The sequence below is a fragment of the Hyla sarda genome, chromosome 8 (genome assembly GCF_029499605.1).
Source record: "Hyla sarda isolate aHylSar1 chromosome 8, aHylSar1.hap1, whole genome shotgun sequence".
Lineage (NCBI taxonomy): Eukaryota > Metazoa > Chordata > Amphibia > Anura > Hylidae > Hyla > Hyla sarda.
The window spans coordinates 114889253-114909817 of record NC_079196.1 but is presented as its reverse complement, the minus strand read 5'-3'; the positions used below and the strand labels follow the sequence as shown (position 1 = coordinate 114909817).

At 43.3% G+C, this 20565-nt stretch overlaps 12 pseudogenes; all 12 read right to left on the bottom strand.

The window, feature by feature from the left end:
• Window positions 1–1160: 1160 nt before the first annotated feature.
• On the bottom strand, window positions 1161–1424 carry LOC130289488 (U2 spliceosomal RNA; annotated as a pseudogene).
• Window positions 1425–2881: 1457 nt separating this feature from the next.
• Window positions 2882–3145, bottom strand: LOC130286672 (U2 spliceosomal RNA; annotated as a pseudogene).
• Window positions 3146–4596: 1451 nt separating this feature from the next.
• LOC130289769 (U2 spliceosomal RNA) lies at window positions 4597–4861 on the bottom strand (annotated as a pseudogene).
• Window positions 4862–6324: 1463 nt separating this feature from the next.
• LOC130289456 (U2 spliceosomal RNA) lies at window positions 6325–6589 on the bottom strand (annotated as a pseudogene).
• Window positions 6590–8053: 1464 nt separating this feature from the next.
• LOC130288316 (U2 spliceosomal RNA) lies at window positions 8054–8319 on the bottom strand (annotated as a pseudogene).
• A 1457-nt stretch (window positions 8320–9776) lies between these two features.
• LOC130286671 (U2 spliceosomal RNA) lies at window positions 9777–10040 on the bottom strand (annotated as a pseudogene).
• A 1458-nt stretch (window positions 10041–11498) lies between these two features.
• Window positions 11499–11762, bottom strand: LOC130290005 (U2 spliceosomal RNA; annotated as a pseudogene).
• Window positions 11763–13235: 1473 nt separating this feature from the next.
• On the bottom strand, window positions 13236–13499 carry LOC130289487 (U2 spliceosomal RNA; annotated as a pseudogene).
• A 1446-nt stretch (window positions 13500–14945) lies between these two features.
• Window positions 14946–15210, bottom strand: LOC130288024 (U2 spliceosomal RNA; annotated as a pseudogene).
• A 1464-nt stretch (window positions 15211–16674) lies between these two features.
• Window positions 16675–16938, bottom strand: LOC130285628 (U2 spliceosomal RNA; annotated as a pseudogene).
• A 1466-nt stretch (window positions 16939–18404) lies between these two features.
• Window positions 18405–18669, bottom strand: LOC130288187 (U2 spliceosomal RNA; annotated as a pseudogene).
• Window positions 18670–20132: 1463 nt separating this feature from the next.
• Window positions 20133–20395, bottom strand: LOC130289558 (U2 spliceosomal RNA; annotated as a pseudogene).
• Window positions 20396–20565: the final 170 nt, after the last annotated feature.

Here is a 20565-nt window from a genome sequence, read left to right as displayed (position 1 = left end):
CTACCTTTGTTGCACATAGCTGCCTGCCTGTCTCTAGTTACCCCACTGGCTGTAGCTGCGTCCCTTCCGACATGGAATAACACCAACTGTAACGATAAACTGAAAATTAACAGTATAAACCTGCATCATTTTGGACTCTGGTATTTGCTGAATCCGGGTGACCTGACAATCGATGGTGGTGCCGCTGGTGATTCTGGCCTTCTTGGAATCTGTTGGGCCTATGTGTTAGCTCACACATCACTTGGGTATCCATGGTAACTACCACAACATGGTCATCTGCAGTTTACATCTAGCCCGTGGCATTGAATGGCATTTTAAAAGTGCTAAGGGTCCTGGTGCAATAATCCTCCCATGAGGATCAGCCTCAACGGCTTTGTAGATTGCACTCATGTCAGCAACTCCATATACATTTTTTTTTCTTCATGCTTCTTTCTTCATCCTTTTTTCTTTCTGTCATTCAGACTTTCATTCATTCGATCTCTCTCACTCACTTGCTTTAACTCATTTGTTCTCACTCACTCACTCACTCACTCACTCAATCACTCACTCATTCACTCTCACTCACTCTCACTCTCTCACTCACTCGCTCACTAAGTCAGTCTCTCTCTCTCTCTCTCTTTTTCTTTTTATATATATTTTTTTCCGTCTTCTTCTTCTTCTTCTTCTTCAGACCCTGTCATAGCACTAATGCCTTTCCAATACCACCAGCAGATGGAGACACTCCATTGCAACATTGGTTGTGAGCAGCAGTTTCTAAAAACAAATGCCTCATGGTGGATTTCCCATCCATCAATGGATGGTAAATTTTGTTTTTATCATTCACTGACCACAGAAACCAATGCATGGTCAAGCAACAGCAATGACACACCCTTGTGTATAGGCATGAGACCCTCATGTCATTTAACAGGATTCAGCACCACCCACAAGACAGCTACCTGTCATGTCATGTCAAACCTGCACAGGTGTGCTAGATTATTATTATTTAGTTTTATTTTATTTTTTTACACCAATCAGTGTGCAAACATGGTCATTAAAACGCTAAATGAATAGACGTTCATAAACCAGTCAGTGCAACTCATAATTTTGGTCTCCAATTCTCAAACTCAAATTCTCACCCACGGAGGATTAAATGAGAATCTTTCTTGTTTAACACTGGAATGGGGTGGTGCACTGTTCACTACCCAAAGATACTGCCACATCGGGTCAATGCATAGGGCGACAGAAGCAAGCTTCCAAATCAGCTCCCTTTCTCAAAAATCCATTTAATTTATGGTCCCCAGATAGGGAACGTATGTATCAGTATGTGCTCACAAGTCACCCAAGTCCAAGTATTCACACAAAAAAAAACGTGCCTCAGGATGCGATCTGTCGCAAGATCCTTTCTTTTTTTACACTTGATCTAAGCCAAAAGGCCTAGAGGGGATAACCGGGAAAGGGGTGGACCCAACCATGTCCCCTTCATGAGCACTCACATTACTCATAGGAATGGAAGGAAGGCTGGCAGCCAACCAGCCTCCCATACACTTTCTGGGTGGGTGGCAGTCAGCCACCCATACATACATACAGCACAGGCTAAACCCACATCATCACTTAAAAAAAGGACAGGCGACCATTGCACTCTGATGGAGCATTTAGCAATGCAATCCATAGCCTGGCTTTTGCCTGAACCCTCATCACTCCTCCTCTTGCATATAAGACAATATTTCAGATCTGCATATGAAAACAACACGCCTACCTTTGTTGCACATAGCTGCCTGCCTGTCTCTAGTTACCCCACTGGCTGTAGCTGCGTCCCTTCCGACATGGAATAACACCAACTGTAACGATAAACTGAAAATTAACAGTATAAACCTGCATCATTTTGGACTCTGGTATTTGCTGAATCCGGGTGACCTGACAATCGATGGTGGTGCCGCTGGTGATTCTGGCCTTCTTGGAATCTGTTGGGCCTATGTGTTAGCTCACACATCACTTGGGTATCCATGGTAACTACCACAACATGGTCATCTGCAGTTTACATCTAGCCCGTGGCATTGAATGGCATTTTAAAAGTGCTAAGGGTCCTGGTGCAATAATCCTCCCATGAGGATCAGCCTCAACGGCTTTGTAGATTGCACTCATGTCAGCAACTCCATATACATTTTTTTTTCTTCATGCTTCTTTCTTCATCCTTTTTTCTTTCTGTCATTCAGACTTTCATTCATTCGATCTCTCTCACTCACTTGCTTTAACTCATTTGTTCTCACTCACTCACTCAATCACTCACTCACTCATTCACTCTCACTCACTCTCACTCTCTCACTCACTCGCTCACTAAGTCAGTCTCTCTCTCTCTCTCTCTTTTTTCTTTTTATATATATTTTTTTCCGTCTTCTTCTTCTTCTTCTTCAGACCCTGTCATAGCACTAATGCCTTTCCAATACCACCAGCAGATGGAGACACTCCATTGCAACATTGGTTGTGAGCAGCAGTTTCTAAAAACAAATGCCTCATGGCGGATTTCCCATCCATCAATGGATGGTAAATTTTGTTTTTATCATTCACTGACCACAGAAACCAATGCATGGTCAAGCAACAGCAATGACACACCCTTGTGTATAGGCATGAGACCCTCATGTCATTTAACAGGATTCAGCACCACCCACAAGACAGCTACCTGTCATGTCATGTCAAACCTGCACAGGTGTGCTAGATTATTATTATTTAGTTTTATTTTATTTTTTTACACCAATCAGTGTGCAAACATGGTCATTAAAACGCTAAATGAATAGACGTTCATAAACCAGTCAGTGCAACTCATCATTTTGGTCTCCAATTCTCAAACTCAAATTCTCACCCACGGAGGATTAAATGAGAATCTTTCTTGTTTAACACTGGAATGGGGTGGTGCACTGTTCACTACCCGAAGATACTGCCACATCGGGTCAATGCATAGGGCGACAGAAGCAAGCTTCCAAATCAGCTCCCTTTCTCAAAAATCCATTTAATTTATGGTCCCCAGATAGGGAACGTATGTATCAGTATGTGCTCACAAGTCACCCAAGTGCAAGTATTCACACAAAAAAAAACGTGCCTCAGGATGCGATCTGTCGCAAGATCCTTTCTTTTTTTACACTTGATCTAAGCCAAAAGGCCTAGAGGGGATAACCGGGAAAGGGGTGGACCCAACCATGTCCCCTTCATGAGCACTCACATTACTCATAGGAATGGAAGGAAGGCTGGCAGCCAACCAGCCTCCCATACACTTTCTGGGTGGGTGGCAGTCAGCCACCCATACATACATACAGCACAGGCTAAACCCACATCATCACTTAAAAAAAGGACAGGCGACCATTGCACTCTGATGGAGCATTTAGCAATGCAATCCATAGCCTGGCTTTTGCCTGAACCCCCATCACTCCTCCTCTTGCATATAAGACAATATTTCAGATCTGCATATGAAAACAACACGCCTACCTTTGTTGCACATAGCTGCCTGCCTGTCTCTAGTTACCCCACTGGCTGTAGCTGCGTCCCTTCCGACATGGAATAACACCAACTGTAACGATAAACTGAAAATTAACAGTATAAACCTGCATCATTTTGGACTCTGGTATTTGCTGAATCCGGGTGGCCTGACAATCGATGGTGGTGCCGCTGGTGATTCTGGCCTTCTTGGAATCTGTTGGGCCTATGTGTTAGCTCACACATCACTTGGGTATCCATGGTAACTACCACAACATGGTCATCTGCAGTTTACATCTAGCCCGTGGCATTGAATGGCATTTTAAAAGTGCTAAGGGTCCTGGTGCAATAATCCTCCCATGAGGATCAGCCTCAACGGCTTTGTAGATTGCACTCATGTCAGCAACTCCATATACATTTTTTTTTCTTCATGCTTCTTTCTTCATCTTTTTTCTTTCTGTCATTCAGACTTTCATTCATTCGATCTCTCTCACTCACTTGCTTTAACTCATTTGTTCTCACTCACTCAATCACTCACTCACTCATTCACTCTCACTCACTCTCACTCTCTCACTCACTCGCTCACTAAGTCAGTCTCTCTCTCTCTCTCTCTTTTTCTTTTTATATATATTTTTTTCCGTCTTCTTCTTCTTCTTCTTTAGACCCTGTCATAGCACTAATGCCTTTCCAATACCACCAGCAGATGGAGACACTCCATTGCAACATTGGTTGTGAGCAGCAGTTTCTAAAAACAAATGCCTCATGGCGGATTTCCCATCCATCAATGGATGGTAAATTTTGTTTTTATCATTCACTGACCACAGAAACCAATGCATGGTCAAGCAACAGCAATGACACACCCTTGTGTATAGGCATGAGACCCTCATGTCATTTAACAGGATTCAGCACCACCCACAAGACAGCTACCTGTCATGTCATGTCAAACCTGCACAGGTGTGCTAGATTATTTTTATTTAGTTTTATTTTATTTTTTTACACCAATCAGTGTGCAAACATGGTCATTAAAACGCTAAATGAATAGACGTTCATAAACCAGTCAGTGCAACTCATCATTTTGGTCTCCAATTCTCAAACTCAAATTCTCACCCACGGAGGATTAAATGAGAATCTTTCTTGTTTAACACTGGAATGGGGTGGTGCACTGTTCACTACCCGAAGATACTGCCACATTGGGTCAATGCATAGGGCGACAGAAGCAAGCTTCCAAATCAGCTCCCTTTCTCAAAAATCCATTTAATTTATGGTCCCCAGATAGGGAACGTATGTATCAGTATGTGCTCACAAGTCACCCAAGTGCAAGTATTCACACAAAAAAAAAACGTGCCTCAGGATGCGATCTGTCGCAAGATCCTTTCTTTTTTTACACTTGATCTAAGCCAAAAGGCCTAGAGGGGATAACCGGGAAAGGGGTGGACCCAACCATGTCCCCTTCATGAGCACTCACATTACTCATAGGAATGGAAGGAAGGCTGGCAGCCAACCAGCCTCCCATACACTTTCTGGGTGGGTGGCAGTCAGCCACCCATACATACATACAGCACAGGCTAAACCCACATCATCACTTAAAAAAAGGACAGGCGACCATTGCACTCTGATGGAGCATTTAGCAATGCAATCCATAGCCTGGCTTTTGCCTGAACCCCCATCACTCCTCCTCTTGCATATAAGACAATATTTCAGATATGCATATGAAAACAACACGCCTACCTTTGTTGCACATAGCTGCCTGCCTGTCTCTAGTTACCCCACTGGCTGTAGCTGCGTCCCTTCCGACATGGAATAACACCAACTGTAACGATAAACTGAAAATTAACAGTATAAACCTGCATCATTTTGGACTCTGGTATTTGCTGAATCCGGGTGACCTGACAATCGATGGTGGTGCCGCTGGTGATTCTGGCCTTCTTGGAATCTGTTGGGCCTATGTGTTAGCTCACACATCACTTGGGTATCCATGGTAACTACCACAACATGGTCATCTGCAGTTTACATCTAGCCCGTGGCATTGAATGGCATTTTAAAAGTGCTAAGGGTCCTGGTGCAATAATCCTCCCATGAGGATCAGCCTCAACGGCTTTGTAGATTGCACTCATGTCAGCAACTCCATATACATTTTTTTTTCTTCATGCTTCTTTCTTCATCCTTTTTTCTTTCTGTCATTCAGACTTTCATTCATTCGATCTCTCTCACTCACTTGCTTTAACTCATTTGTTCTCACTCACTCACTCACTCAATCACTCACTCACTCATTCACTCTCACTCACTCTCACTCTCTCACTCACTCGCTCACTAAGTCAGTCTCTCTCTCTCTCTCTCTTTTTCTTTTTATATATATTTTTTTCCGTCTTCTTCTTCTTCTTCTTCTTCAGACCCTGTCATAGCACTAATGCCTTTCCAATACCACCAGCAGATGGAGACACTCCATTGCAACATTGGTTGTGAGCAGCAGTTTCTAAAAACAAATGCCTCATGGTGGATTTCCCATCCATCAATGGATGGTAAATTTTGTTTTTATCATTCACTGACCACAGAAACCAATGCATGGTCAAGCAACAGCAATGACACACCCTTGTGTATAGGCATGAGACCCTCATGTCATTTAACAGGATTCAGCACCACCCACAAGACAGCTACCTGTCATGTCATGTCAAACCTGCACAGGTGTGCTAGATTATTATTATTTAGTTTTATTTTATTTTTTTACACCAATCAGTGTGCAAACATGGTCATTAAAACGCTAAATGAATAGACGTTCATAAACCAGTCAGTGCAACTCATCATTTTGGTCTCCAATTCTCAAACTCAAATTCTCACCCACGGAGGATTAAATGAGAATCTTTCTTGTTTAACACTGGAATGGGGTGGTGCACTGTTCACTACCCGAAGATACTGCCACATCGGGTCAATGCATAGGGCGACAGAAGCAAGCTTCCAAATCAGCTCCCTTTCTTAAAAATCCATTTAATTTATGGTCCCCAGATAGGGAACGTATGTATCAGTATGTGCTCACAAGTCACCCAAGTGCAAGTATTCACACAAAAAAAAAACGTGCCTCAGGATGCGATCTGTCGCAAGATCCTTTCTTTTTTTACACTTGATCTAAGCCAAAAGGCCTAGAGAGGATAACCGGGAAAGGGGTGGACCCAACCATGTCCCCTTCATGAGCACTCACATTACTCATAGGAATGGAAGGAAGGCTGGCAGCCAACCAGCCTCCCATACACTTTCTGGGTGGGTGGCAGTCAGCCACCCATACATACATACAGCACAGGCTAAACCCACATCATCACTTAAAAAAAGGACAGGCGACCATTGCACTCTGATGGAGCATTTAGCAATGCAATCCATAGCCTGGCTTTTGCCTGAACCCCCATCACTCCTCCTCTTGCATATAAGACAATATTTCAGATCTGCATATGAAAACAACACGCCTACCTTTGTTGCACATAGCTGCCTGCCTGTCTCTAGTTACCCCACTGGCTGTAGCTGCGTCCCTTCCGACATGGAATAACACCAACTGTAACGATAAACTGAAAATTAACAGTATAAACCTGCATCATTTTGGACTCTGGTATTTGCTGAATCCGGGTGACCTGACAATCGATGGTGGTGCCGCTGGTGATTCTGGCCTTCTTGGAATCTGTTGGGCCTATGTGTTAGCTCACACATCACTTGGGTATCCATGGTAACTACCACAACATGGTCATCTGCAGTTTACATCTAGCCCGTGGCATTGAATGGCATTTTAAAAGTGCTAAGGGTCCTGGTGCAATAATCCTCCCATGAGGATCAGCCTCAACGGCTTTGTAGATTGCACTCATGTCAGCAACTCCATATACATTTTTTTTTCTTCATGCTTCTTTCTTCATCCTTTTTTCTTTCTGTCATTCAGACTTTCATTCATTCGATCTCTCTCACTCACTTGCTTTAACTCATTTGTTCTCACTCACTCACTCACTCACTCAATCACTCACTCACTCATTCACTCTCACTCACTCTCACTCTCTCACTCACTCGCTCACTAAGTCAGTCTCTCTCTCTCTCTCTCTTTTTCTTTTTATATATATTTTTTTCCGTCTTCTTCTTCTTCTTCTTCAGACCCTGTCATAGCACTAATGCCTTTCCAATACCACCAGCAGATGGAGACACTCCATTGCAACATTGGTTGTGAGCAGCAGTTTCTAAAAACAAATGCCTCATGGCGGATTTCCCATCCATCAATGGATGGTAAATTTTGTTTTTATCATTCACTGACCACAGAAACCAATGCATGGTCAAGCAACAGCAATGACACACCCTTGTGTATAGGCATGAGACCCTCATGTCATTTAACAGGATTCAGCACCACCCACAAGACAGCTACCTGTCATGTCATGTCAAACCTGCACAGGTGTGCTAGATTATTATTATTTAGTTTTATTTTATTTTTTTACACCAATCAGTGTGCAAACATGGTCATTAAAACGCTAAATGAATAGACGTTCATAAACCAGTCAGTGCAACTCATCATTTTGGTCTCCAATTCTCAAACTCAAATTCTCACCCACGGAGGATTAAATGAGAATCTTTCTTGTTTAACACTGGAATGGGGTGGTGCACTGTTCACTACCCGAAGATACTGCCACATCGGGTCAATGCATAGGGCGACAGAAGCAAGCTTCCAAATCAGCTCCCTTTCTCAAAAATCCATTTAATTTATGGTCCCCAGATAGGGAACGTATGTATCAGTATGTGCTCACAAGTCACCCAAGTGCAAGTATTCACACAAAAAAAAAAACGTGCCTCAGGATGCGATCTGTCGCAAGATCCTTTCTTTTTTTACACTTGATCTAAGCCAAAAGGCCTAGAGGGGATAACCGGGAAAGGGGTGGACCCAACCATGTCCCCTTCATGAGCACTCACATTACTCATAGGAATGGAAGGAAGGCTGGCAGCCAACCAGCCTCCCATACACTTTCTGGGTGGGTGGCAGTCAGCCACCCATACATACATACAGCACAGGCTAAACCCACATCATCACTTAAAAAAAGGACAGGCGACCATTGCACTCTGATGGAGCATTTAGCAATGCAATCCATAGCCTGGCTTTTGCCTGAACCCCCATCACTCCTCCTCTTGCATATAAGACAATATTTCAGATCTGCATATGAAAACAACACGCCTACCTTTGTTGCACATAGCTGCCTGCCTGTCTCTAGTTACCCCACTGGCTGTAGCTGCGTCCCTTCCGACATGGAATAACACCAACTGTAACGATAAACTGAAAATTAACAGTATAAACCTGCATCATTTTGGACTCTGGTATTTGCTGAATCCGGGTGACCTGACAATCGATGGTGGTGCCGCTGGTGATTCTGGCCTTCTTGGAATCTGTTGGGCCTATGTGTTAGCTCACACATCACTTGGGTATCCATGGTAACTACCACAACATGGTCATCTGCAGTTTACATCTAGCCCGTGGCATTGAATGGCATTTTAAAAGTGCTAAGGGTCCTGGTGCAATAATCCTCCCATGAGGATCAGCCTCAACGGCTTTGTAGATTGCACTCATGTCAGCAACTCCATATACATTTTTTTTTCTTCATGCTTCTTTCTTCATCCTTTTTTCTTTCTGTCATTCAGACTTTCATTCATTCGATCTCTCTCACTCACTTGCTTTAACTCATTTGTTCTCACTCACTCACTCACTCACTCAATCACTCACTCATTCACTCTCACTCACTCTCACTCTCTCACTCACTCGCTCACTAAGTCAGTCTCTCTCTCTCTCTCTCTTTTTCTTTTTATATATATTTTTTTCCGTCTTCTTCTTCTTCTTCAGACCCTGTCATAGCACTAATGCCTTTCCAATACCACCAGCAGATGGAGACACTCCATTGCAACATTGGTTGTGAGCAGCAGTTTCTAAAAACAAATGCCTCATGGTGGATTTCCCATCCATCAATGGATGGTAAATTTTGTTTTTATCATTCACTGACCACAGAAACCAATGCATGGTCAAGCAACAGCAATGACACACCCTTGTGTATAGGCATGAGACCCTCATGTCATTTAACAGGATTCAGCACCACCCACAAGACAGCTACCTGTCATGTCATGTCAAACCTGCACAGGTGTGCTAGATTATTATTATTTAGTTTTATTTTATTTTTTTACACCAATCAGTGTGCAAACATGGTCATTAAAACGCTAAATGAATAGACGTTCATAAACCAGTCAGTGCAACTCATCATTTTGGTCTCCAATTCTCAAACTCAAATTCTCACCCACGGAGGATTAAATGAGAATCTTTCTTGTTTAACACTGGAATGGGGTGGTGCACTGTTCACTACCCGAAGATACTGCCACATCGGGTCAATGCATAGGGCGACAGAAGCAAGCTTCCAAATCAGCTCCCTTTCTCAAAAATCCATTTAATTTATGGTCCCCAGATAGGGAACGTATGTATCAGTATGTGCTCACAAGTCACCCAAGTGCAAGTATTCACACAAAAAAAAACGTGCCTCAGGATGCGATCTGTCGCAAGATCCTTTCTTTTTTTACACTTGATCTAAGCCAAAAGGCCTAGAGGGGATAACCGGGAAAGGGGTGGACCCAACCATGTCCCCTTCATGAGCACTCACATTACTCATAGGAATGGAAGGAAGGCTGGCAGCCAACCAGCCTCCCATACACTTTCTGGGTGGGTGGCAGTCAGCCACCCATACATACATACAGCACAGGCTAAACCCACATCATCACTTAAAAAAAGGACAGGCGACCATTGCACTCTGATGGAGCATTTAGCAATGCAATCCATAGCCTGGCTTTTGCCTGAACCCCCATCACTCCTCCTCTTGCATATAAGACAATATTTCAGATCTGCATATGAAAACAACACGCCTACCTTTGTTGCACATAGCTGCCTGCCTGTCTCTAGTTACCCCACTGGCTGTAGCTGCGTCCCTTCCGACATGGAATAACACCAACTGTAACGATAAACTGAAAATTAACAGTATAAACCTGCATCATTTTGGACTCTGGTATTTGCTGAATCCGGGTGACCTGACAATCGATGGTGGTGCCGCTGGTGATTCTGGCCTTCTTGGAATCTGTTGGGCCTATGTGTTAGCTCACACATCACTTGGGTATCCATGGTAACTACCACAACATGGTCATCTGCAGTTTACATCTAGCCCGTGGCATTGAATGGCATTTTAAAAGTGCTAAGGGTCCTGGTGCAATAATCCTCCCATGAGGATCAGCCTCAACGGCTTTGTAGATTGCACTCATGTCAGCAACTCCATATACATTTTTTTTTCTTCATGCTTCTTTCTTCATCCTTTTTTCTTTCTGTCATTCAGACTTTCATTCATTCGATCTCTCTCACTCACTTGCTTTAACTCATTTGTTCTCACTCACTCACTCACTCACTCAATCACTCACTCACTCATTCACTCTCACTCACTCTCACTCTCTCACTCACTCGCTCACTAAGTCAGTCTCTCTCTCTCTTTTTCTTTTTATATATATTTTTTTCCGTCTTCTTCTTCTTCTTCTTCAGACCCTGTCATAGCACTAATGCCTTTCCAATACCACCAGCAGATGGAGACACTCCATTGCAACATTGGTTGTGAGCAGCAGTTTCTAAAAACAAATGCCTCATGGCGGATTTCCCATCCATCAATGGATGGTAAATTTTGTTTTTATCATTCACTGACCACAGAAACCAATGCATGGTCAAGCAACAGCAATGACACACCCTTGTGTATAGGCATGAGACCCTCATGTCATTTAACAGGATTCAGCACCACCCACAAGACAGCTACCTGTCATGTCATGTCAAACCTGCACAGGTGTGCTAGATTATTATTATTTAGTTTTATTTTATTTTTTTACACCAATCAGTGTGCAAACATGGTCATTAAAACGCTAAATGAATAGACGTTCATAAACCAGTCAGTGCAACTCATCATTTTGGTCTCCAATTCTCAAACTCAAATTCTCACCCACGGAGGATTAAATGAGAATCTTTCTTGTTTAACACTGGAATGGGGTGGTGCACTGTTCACTACCCGAAGATACTGCCACATCGGGTCAATGCATAGGGCGACAGAAGCAAGCTTCCAAATCAGCTCCCTTTCTCAAAAATCCATTTAATTTATGGTCCCCAGATAGGGAACGTATGTATCAGTATGTGCTCACAAGTCACCCAAGTGCAAGTATTCACACCAAAAAAAACGTGCCTCAGGATGCGATCTGTCGCAAGATCCTTTCTTTTTTTACACTTGATCTAAGCCAAAAGGCCTAGAGGGGATAACCGGGAAAGGGGTGGACCCAACCATGTCCCCTTCATGAGCACTCACATTACTCATAGGAATGGAAGGAAGGCTGGCAGCCAACCAGCCTCCCATACACTTTCTGGGTGGGTGGCAGTCAGCCACCCATACATACATACAGCACAGGCTAAACCCACATCATCACTTAAAAAAAGGACAGGCGACCATTGCACTCTGATGGAGCATTTAGCAATGCAATCCATAGCCTGGCTTTTGCCTGAACCCCCATCACTCCTCCTCTTGCATATAAGACAATATTTCAGATCTGCATATGAAAACAACACGCCTACCTTTGTTGCACATAGCTGCCTGCCTGTCTCTAGTTACCCCACTGGCTGTAGCTGCGTCCCTTCCGACATGGAATAACACCAACTGTAACGATAAACTGAAAATTAACAGTATAAACCTGCATCATTTTGGACTCTGGTATTTGCTGAATCCGGGTGACCTGACAATCGATGGTGGTGCCGCTGGTGATTCTGGCCTTCTTGGAATCTGTTGGGCCTATGTGTTAGCTCACACATCACTTGGGTATCCATGGTAACTACCACAACATGGTCATCTGCAGTTTACATCTAGCCCGTGGCATTGAATGGCATTTTAAAAGTGCTAAGGGTCCTGGTGCAATAATCCTCCCATGAGGATCAGCCTCAACGGCTTTGTAGATTGCACTCATGTCAGCAACTCCATATACATTTTTTTTTCTTCATGCTTCTTTCTTCATCCTTTTTTCTTTCTGTCATTCAGACTTTCATTCATTCGATCTCTCTCACTCACTTGCTTTAACTCATTTGTTCTCACTCACTCACTCACTCACTCACTCACTCAATCACTCACTCATTCACTCTCACTCACTCTCACTCTCTCACTCACTCGCTCACTAAGTCAGTCTCTCTCTCTCTCTCTCTCTTTTTCTTTTTATATATATTTTTTTCCGTCTTCTTCTTCTTCTTCTTCTTCAGACCCTGTCATAGCACTAATGCCTTTCCAATACCACCAGCAGATGGAGACACTCCATTGCAACATTGGTTGTGAGCAGCAGTTTCTAAAAACAAATGCCTCATGGTGGATTTCCCATCCATCAATGGATGGTAAATTTTGTTTTTATCATTCACTGACCACAGAAACCAATGCATGGTCAAGCAACAGCAATGACACACCCTTGTGTATAGGCATGAGACCCTCATGTCATTTAACAGGATTCAGCACCACCCACAAGACAGCTACCTGTCATGTCATGTCAAACCTGCACAGGTGTGCTAGATTATTATTATTTAGTTTTATTTTATTTTTTTACACCAATCAGTGTGCAAACATGGTCATTAAAACGCTAAATGAATAGACGTTCATAAACCAGTCAGTGCAACTCATAATTTTGGTCTCCAATTCTCAAACTCAAATTCTCACCCACGGAGGATTAAATGAGAATCTTTCTTGTTTAACACTGGAATGGGGTGGTGCACTGTTCACTACCCAAAGATACTGCCACATCGGGTCAATGCATAGGGCGACAGAAGCAAGCTTCCAAATCAGCTCCCTTTCTCAAAAATCCATTTAATTTATGGTCCCCAGATAGGGAACGTATGTATCAGTATGTGCTCACAAGTCACCCAAGTCCAAGTATTCACACAAAAAAAAACGTGCCTCAGGATGCGATCTGTCGCAAGATCCTTTCTTTTTTTACACTTGATCTAAGCCAAAAGGCCTAGAGGGGATAACCGGGAAAGGGGTGGACCCAACCATGTCCCCTTCATGAGCACTCACATTACTCATAGGAATGGAAGGAAGGCTGGCAGCCAACCAGCCTCCCATACACTTTCTGGGTGGGTGGCAGTCAGCCACCCATACATACATACAGCACAGGCTAAACCCACATCATCACTTAAAAAAAGGACAGGCGACCATTGCACTCTGATGGAGCATTTAGCAATGCAATCCATAGCCTGGCTTTTGCCTGAACCCTCATCACTCCTCCTCTTGCATATAAGACAATATTTCAGATCTGCATATGAAAACAACACGCCTACCTTTGTTGCACATAGCTGCCTGCCTGTCTCTAGTTACCCCACTGGCTGTAGCTGCGTCCCTTCCGACATGGAATAACACCAACTGTAACGATAAACTGAAAATTAACAGTATAAACCTGCATCATTTTGGACTCTGGTATTTGCTGAATCCGGGTGACCTGACAATCGATGGTGGTGCCGCTGGTGATTCTGGCCTTCTTGGAATCTGTTGGGCCTATGTGTTAGCTCACACATCACTTGGGTATCCATGGTAACTACCACAACATGGTCATCTGCAGTTTACATCTAGCCCGTGGCATTGAATGGCATTTTAAAAGTGCTAAGGGTCCTGGTGCAATAATCCTCCCATGAGGATCAGCCTCAACGGCTTTGTAGATTGCACTCATGTCAGCAACTCCATATACATTTTTTTTTCTTCATGCTTCTTTCTTCATCCTTTTTTCTTTCTGTCATTCAGACTTTCATTCATTCGATCTCTCTCACTCACTTGCTTTAACTCATTTGTTCTCACTCACTCACTCACTCACTCATTCACTCTCACTCACTCTCACTCTCTCACTCACTCGCTCACTAAGTCAGTCTCTCTCTCTCTCTCTTTTTCTTTTTATATATATTTTTTTCCGTCTTCTTCTTCTTCTTCTTCAGACCCTGTCATAGCACTAATGCCTTTCCAATACCACCAGCAGATGGAGACACTCCAATGCAACATTGGTTGTGAGCAGCAGTTTCTAAAAACAAATGCCTCATGGCGGATTTCCCATCCATCAATGGATGGTAAATTTTGTTTTTATCATTCACTGACCACAGAAACCAATGCATGGTCAAGCAACAGCAATGACACACCCTTGTGTATAGGCATGAGACCCTCATGTCATTTAACAGGATTCAGCACCACCCACAAGACAGCTACCTGTCATGTCATGTCAAACCTGCACAGGTGTGCTAGATTATTATTATTTAGTTTTATTTTATTTTTTTACACCAATCAGTGTGCAAACATGGTCATTAAAACGCTAAATGAATAGACGTTCATAAACCAGTCAGTGCAACTCATCATTTTGGTCTCCAATTCTCAAACTCAAATTCTCACCCACGGAGGATTAAATGAGAATCTTTCTTGTTTAACACTGGAATGGGGTGGTGCACTGTTCACTACCCGAAGATACTGCCACATCGGGTCAATGCATAGGGCGACAGAAGCAAGCTTCCAAATCAGCTCCCTTTCTCAAAAATCCATTTAATTTATGGTCCCCAGATAGGGAACGTATGTATCAGTATGTGCTCACAAGTCACCCAAGTGCAAGTATTCACACAAAAAAAAAACGTGCCTCAGGATGCGATCTGTCGCAAGATCCTTTCTTTTTTTACACTTGATCTAAGCCAAAAGGCCTAGAGGGGATAACCGGGAAAGGGGTGGACCCAACCATGTCCCCTTCATGAGCACTCACATTACTCATAGGAATGGAAGGAAGGCTGGCAGCCAACCAGCCTCCCATACACTTTCTGGGTGGGTGGCAGTCAGCCACCCATACATACATACAGCACAGGCTAAACCCACATCATCACTTAAAAAAAGGACAGGCGACCATTGCACTCTGATGGAGCATTTAGCAATGCAATCCATAGCCTGGCTTTTGCCTGAACCCCCATCACTCCTCCTCTTGCATATAAGACAATATTTCAGATCTGCATATGAAAACAACACGCCTACCTTTGTTGCACATAGCTGCCTGCCTGTCTCTAGTTACCCCACTGGCTGTAGCTGCGTCCCTTCCGACATGGAATAACACCAACTGTAACGATAAACTGAAAATTAACAGTATAAACCTGCATCATTTTGGACTCTGGTATTTGCTGAATCCGGGTGACCTGACAATCGATGGTGGTGCCGCTGGTGATTCTGGCCTTCTTGGAATCTGTTGGGCCTATGTGTTAGCTCACACATCACTTGGGTATCCATGGTAACTACCACAACATGGTCATCTGCAGTTTACATCTAGCCCGTGGCATTGAATGGCATTTTAAAAGTGCTAAGGGTCCTGGTGCAATAATCCTCCCATGAGGATCAGCCTCAACGGCTTTGTACATTGCACTCATGTCAGCAACTCCATATACATTATTTTTTTCTTCATGCTTCTTTCTTCATCCTTTTTTCTTTCTGTCATTCAGACTTTCATTCATTCGATCTCTCTCACTCACTTGCTTTAACTCATTTGTTCTCACTCACTCACTCACTCAATCACTCACTCACTCATTCACTCTCACTCACTCTCACTCTCTCACTCACTCGCTCACTAAGTCAGTCTCTCTCTCTCTCTCTCTTTTTCTTTTTATATATATTTTTTTCCGTCTTCTTCTTCTTCTTCTTCTTCAGACCCTGTCATAGCACTAATGCCTTTCCAATACCACCAGCAGATGGAGACACTCCATTGCAACATTGGTTGTGAGCAGCAGTTTCTAAAAACAAATGCCTCATGGCGGATTTCCCATCCATCAATGGATGGTAAATTTTGTTTTTATCATTCACTGACCACAGAAACCAATGCATGGTCAAGCAACAGCAATGACACACCCTTGTGTATAGGCATGAGACCCTCATGTCATTTAACAGGATTCAGCACCACCCACAAGACAGCTACCTGTCATGTCATGTCAAACCTGCACAGGTGTGCTAGATTATTATTATTTAGTTTTATTTTATTTTTTTACACCAATCAGTGTGCAAACATGGTCATTAAAACGCTAAATGAATAGACGTTCATAAACCAGTCAGTGCAACTCATCATTTTGGTCTCCAATTCTCAAACTCAAATTCTCACCCACGGAGGATTAAATGAGAATCTTTCTTGTTTAACACTGGAATGGGGTGGTGCACTGTTCACTACCCGAAGATACTGCCACATCGGGTCAATGCATAGGGCGACAGAAGCAAGCTTCCAAATCAGCTCCCTTTCTCAAAAATCCATTTAATTTATGGTCCCCAGATAGGGAACGTATGTATCAGTATGTGCTCACAAGTCACCCAAGTGCAAGTATTCACACAAAAAAAAACGTGCGTCAGGATGCGATCTGTCGCAAGATCCTTTCTTTTTTTACACTTGATCTAAGCCAAAAGGCCTAGAGGGGATAACCGGGAAAGGGGTGGACCCAACCATGTCCCCTTCATGAGCACTCACATTACTCATAGGAATGGAAGGAAGGAAGGCTGGCAGCCAACCAGCCTCCCATACACTTTCTGGGTGGGTGGCAGTCAGCCACCCATACATACATACAGCACAGGCTAAACCCACATCATCACTTAAAAAAAGGACAGGCGACCATTGCACTCTGATGGAGCATTTAGCAATGCAATCCATAGCCTGGCTTTTGCCTGAACCCCCATCACTCCTCATCTTGCATATAAGACAATATTTCAGATCTGCATATGAAAACAACACGCCTACCTTTGTTGCACATAGCTGCCTGCCTGTCTCTAGTTACCCCACTGGCTGTAGCTGCGTCCCTTCCGACATGGAATAACACCAACTGTAACTATAAACTGAAAATTAACAGTATAAACCTGCATCATTTTGGACTCTGGTATTTGCTGAATCCGGGTGACCTGACAATCGATGGTGGTGCCGCTGGTGATTCTGGCCTTCTTGGAATCTGTTGGGCCTATGTGTTAGCTCACACATCACTTGGGTATCCATGGTAACTACCACAACATGGTCATCTGCAGTTTACATCTAGCCCGTGGCATTGAATGGCATTTTAAAAGTGCTAAGGGTCCTGGTGCAATAATCCTCCAATGAGGATCAGCCTCAACGGCTTTGTAGATTGCACTCATGTCAGCAACTCCATATACATTTTTTTTTCTTCATGCTTCTTTCTTCATCCTTTTTTCTTTCTGTCATTCAGACTTTCATTCATTCGATCTCTCTCACTCACTTGCTTTAACTCATTTGTTCTCACTCACTCACTCACTCACTCAATCACTCACTCACTCATTCACTCTCACTCACTCTCACTCTCTCACTCACTCGCTCACTAAGTCAGTCTCTCTCTCTCTCTCTTTTTCTTTTTATATATATTTTTTTCCGTCTTCTTCTTCTTCTTCTTCAGACCCTGTCATAGCACTAATGCCTTTCCAATACCACCAGCAGATGGAGACACTCCATTGCAACATTGGTTGTGAGCAGCAGTTTCTAAAAACAAATGCCTCATGGCGGATTTCCCATCCATCAATGGATGGTAAATTTTGTTTTTATCATTCACTGACCACAGAAACCAATGCATGGTCAAGCAACAGCAATGACACACCCTTGTGTATAGGCATGAGACCCTCATGTCATTTAACAGGATTCAGCACCACCCACAAGACAGCTACCTGTCATGTCATGTCAAACCTGCACAGGTGTGCTAGATTATTATTATTTAGTTTTATTTTATTTTTTTACACCAATCAGTGTGCAAACATGGTCATTAAAACGCTAAATGAATAGACGTTCATAAACCAGTCAGTGCAACTCATCATTTTGGTCTCCAATTCTCAAACTCAAATTCTCACCCACGGAGGATTAAATGAGAATCTTTCTTGTTTAACACTGGAATGGGGTGGTGCACTGTTCACTACCCGAAGATACTGCCACATCGGGTCAATGCATAGGGCGACAGAAGCAAGCTTCCAAATCAGCTCCCTTTCTCAAAAATCCATTTAATTTATGGTCCCCAGATAGGGAACGTATGTATCAGTATGTGCTCACAAGTCACCCAAGTACAAGTATTCACACAAAAAAAAAACGTGCCTCAGGATGCGATCTGTCGCAAGATCCTTTCTTTTTTTACACTTGATCTAAGCCAAAAGGCCTAGAGGGGATAACCGGGAAAGGGGTGGACCCAACCATGTCCCCTTCATGAGCACTCACATTACTCATAGGAATGGAAGGAAGGCTGGCAGCCAACCAGCCTCCCATACACTTTCTGGGTGGGTGGCAGTCAGCCACCCATACATACAGCACAGGCTAAACCCACATCATCACTTAAAAAAAGGACAGGCGACCATTGCACTCTGATGGAGCATTTAGCAATGCAATCCATAGCCTGGCTTTTGCCTGAACCCCCATCACTCCTCCTCTTGCATATAAGACAATATTTCAGATCTGCATATGAAAACAACACGCCTACCTTTGTTGCACATAGCTGCCTGCCTGTCTCTAGTTACCCCACTGGCTGTAGCTGCGTCCCTTCCGACATGGAATAACACCAACTGTAACGATAAACTGAAAATTAACAGTATAAACCTGCATCATTTTGGACTCTGGTATTTGCTGAATCCGGGTGACCTGACAATCGATGGTGGTGCCGCTGGTGATTCTGGCCTTCTTGGAATCTGTTGGGCCTATGTGTTAGCTCACACATCACTTGGGTATCCATGGTAACTACCACAACATGGTCATCTGCAGTTTACATCTAGCCCGTGGCATTGAATGGCATTTTAAAAGTGCTAAGGGTCCTGGTGCAATAATCCTCCCATGAGGATCAGCCTCAACGGCTTTGTAGATTGCACTCATGTCAGCAACTCCATATACATTTTTTTTTCTTCATGCTTCTTTCTTCATCCTTTTTTCTTTCTGTCATTCAGACTTTCATTCATTCGATCTCTCTCACTCACTTGCTTTAACTCATTTGTTCTCACTCACTCACTCACTCACTCAATCACTCACTCACTCATTCACTCTCACTCACTCTCACTCTCTCACTCACTCGCTCACTAAGTCAGTCTCTCTCTCTCTCTCTTTTTCTTTTTATATATATATTTTTTTCCCTCTTCTTCTTCTTCTTCTTCTTCAGACCCTGTCATAGCACTAATGCCTTTCCAATACCACCAGCAGATGGAGACACTCCATTGCAACATTGGTTGTGAGCAGCAGTTTCTAAAAACAAATGCCTCATGGCGGATTTCCCATCCATCAATGGATGGTAAATTTTGTTTTTATCATTCACTGACCACAGAAACCAATGCATGGTCAAGCAACAGCAATGACACACCCTTGTGTATAGGCATGAGACCCTCATGTCATTTAACAGGATTCAGCACCACCCACAAGACAGCTACCTGTCATGTCATGTCAAACCTGCACAGGTGTGCTAGATTATTATTATTTAGTTTTATTTTATTTTTTTACACCAATCAGTGTGCAAACATGGTCATTAAAACGCTAAATGAATAGACGTTCATAAACCAGTCAGTGCAACTCATCATTTTGGTCTCCAATTCTCAAACTCAAATTCTCACCCACGGAGGATTAAATGAGAATCTTTCTTGTTTAACACTGGAATGGGGTGGTGCACTGTTCACTACCTGAAGATACTGCCACATCGGGTCAATGCATAGGGCGACAGAAGCAAGCTTCCAAATCAGCTCCCTTTCTCAAAAATCCATTTAATTTATGGTCCCCAGATAGGGAACGTATGTATCAGTATGTGCTCACAAGTCACCCAAGTGCAAGTATTCACACAAAAAAAAACGTGCCTCAGGATGCGATCTGTCGCAAGATCCTTTTTTTTTTACACTTGATCTAAGCCAAAAGGCCTAGAGGGGATAACCGGGAAAGGGGTGGACCCAACCATGTCCCCTTCATGAGCACTCACATTACTCATAGGAATGGAAGGAAGGCTGGCAGCCAACCAGCCTCCCATACACTTCCTGGGTGGGTGGCAGTCAGCCACCCATACATACATACAGCACAGGCTAAACCCACATCATCACTTAA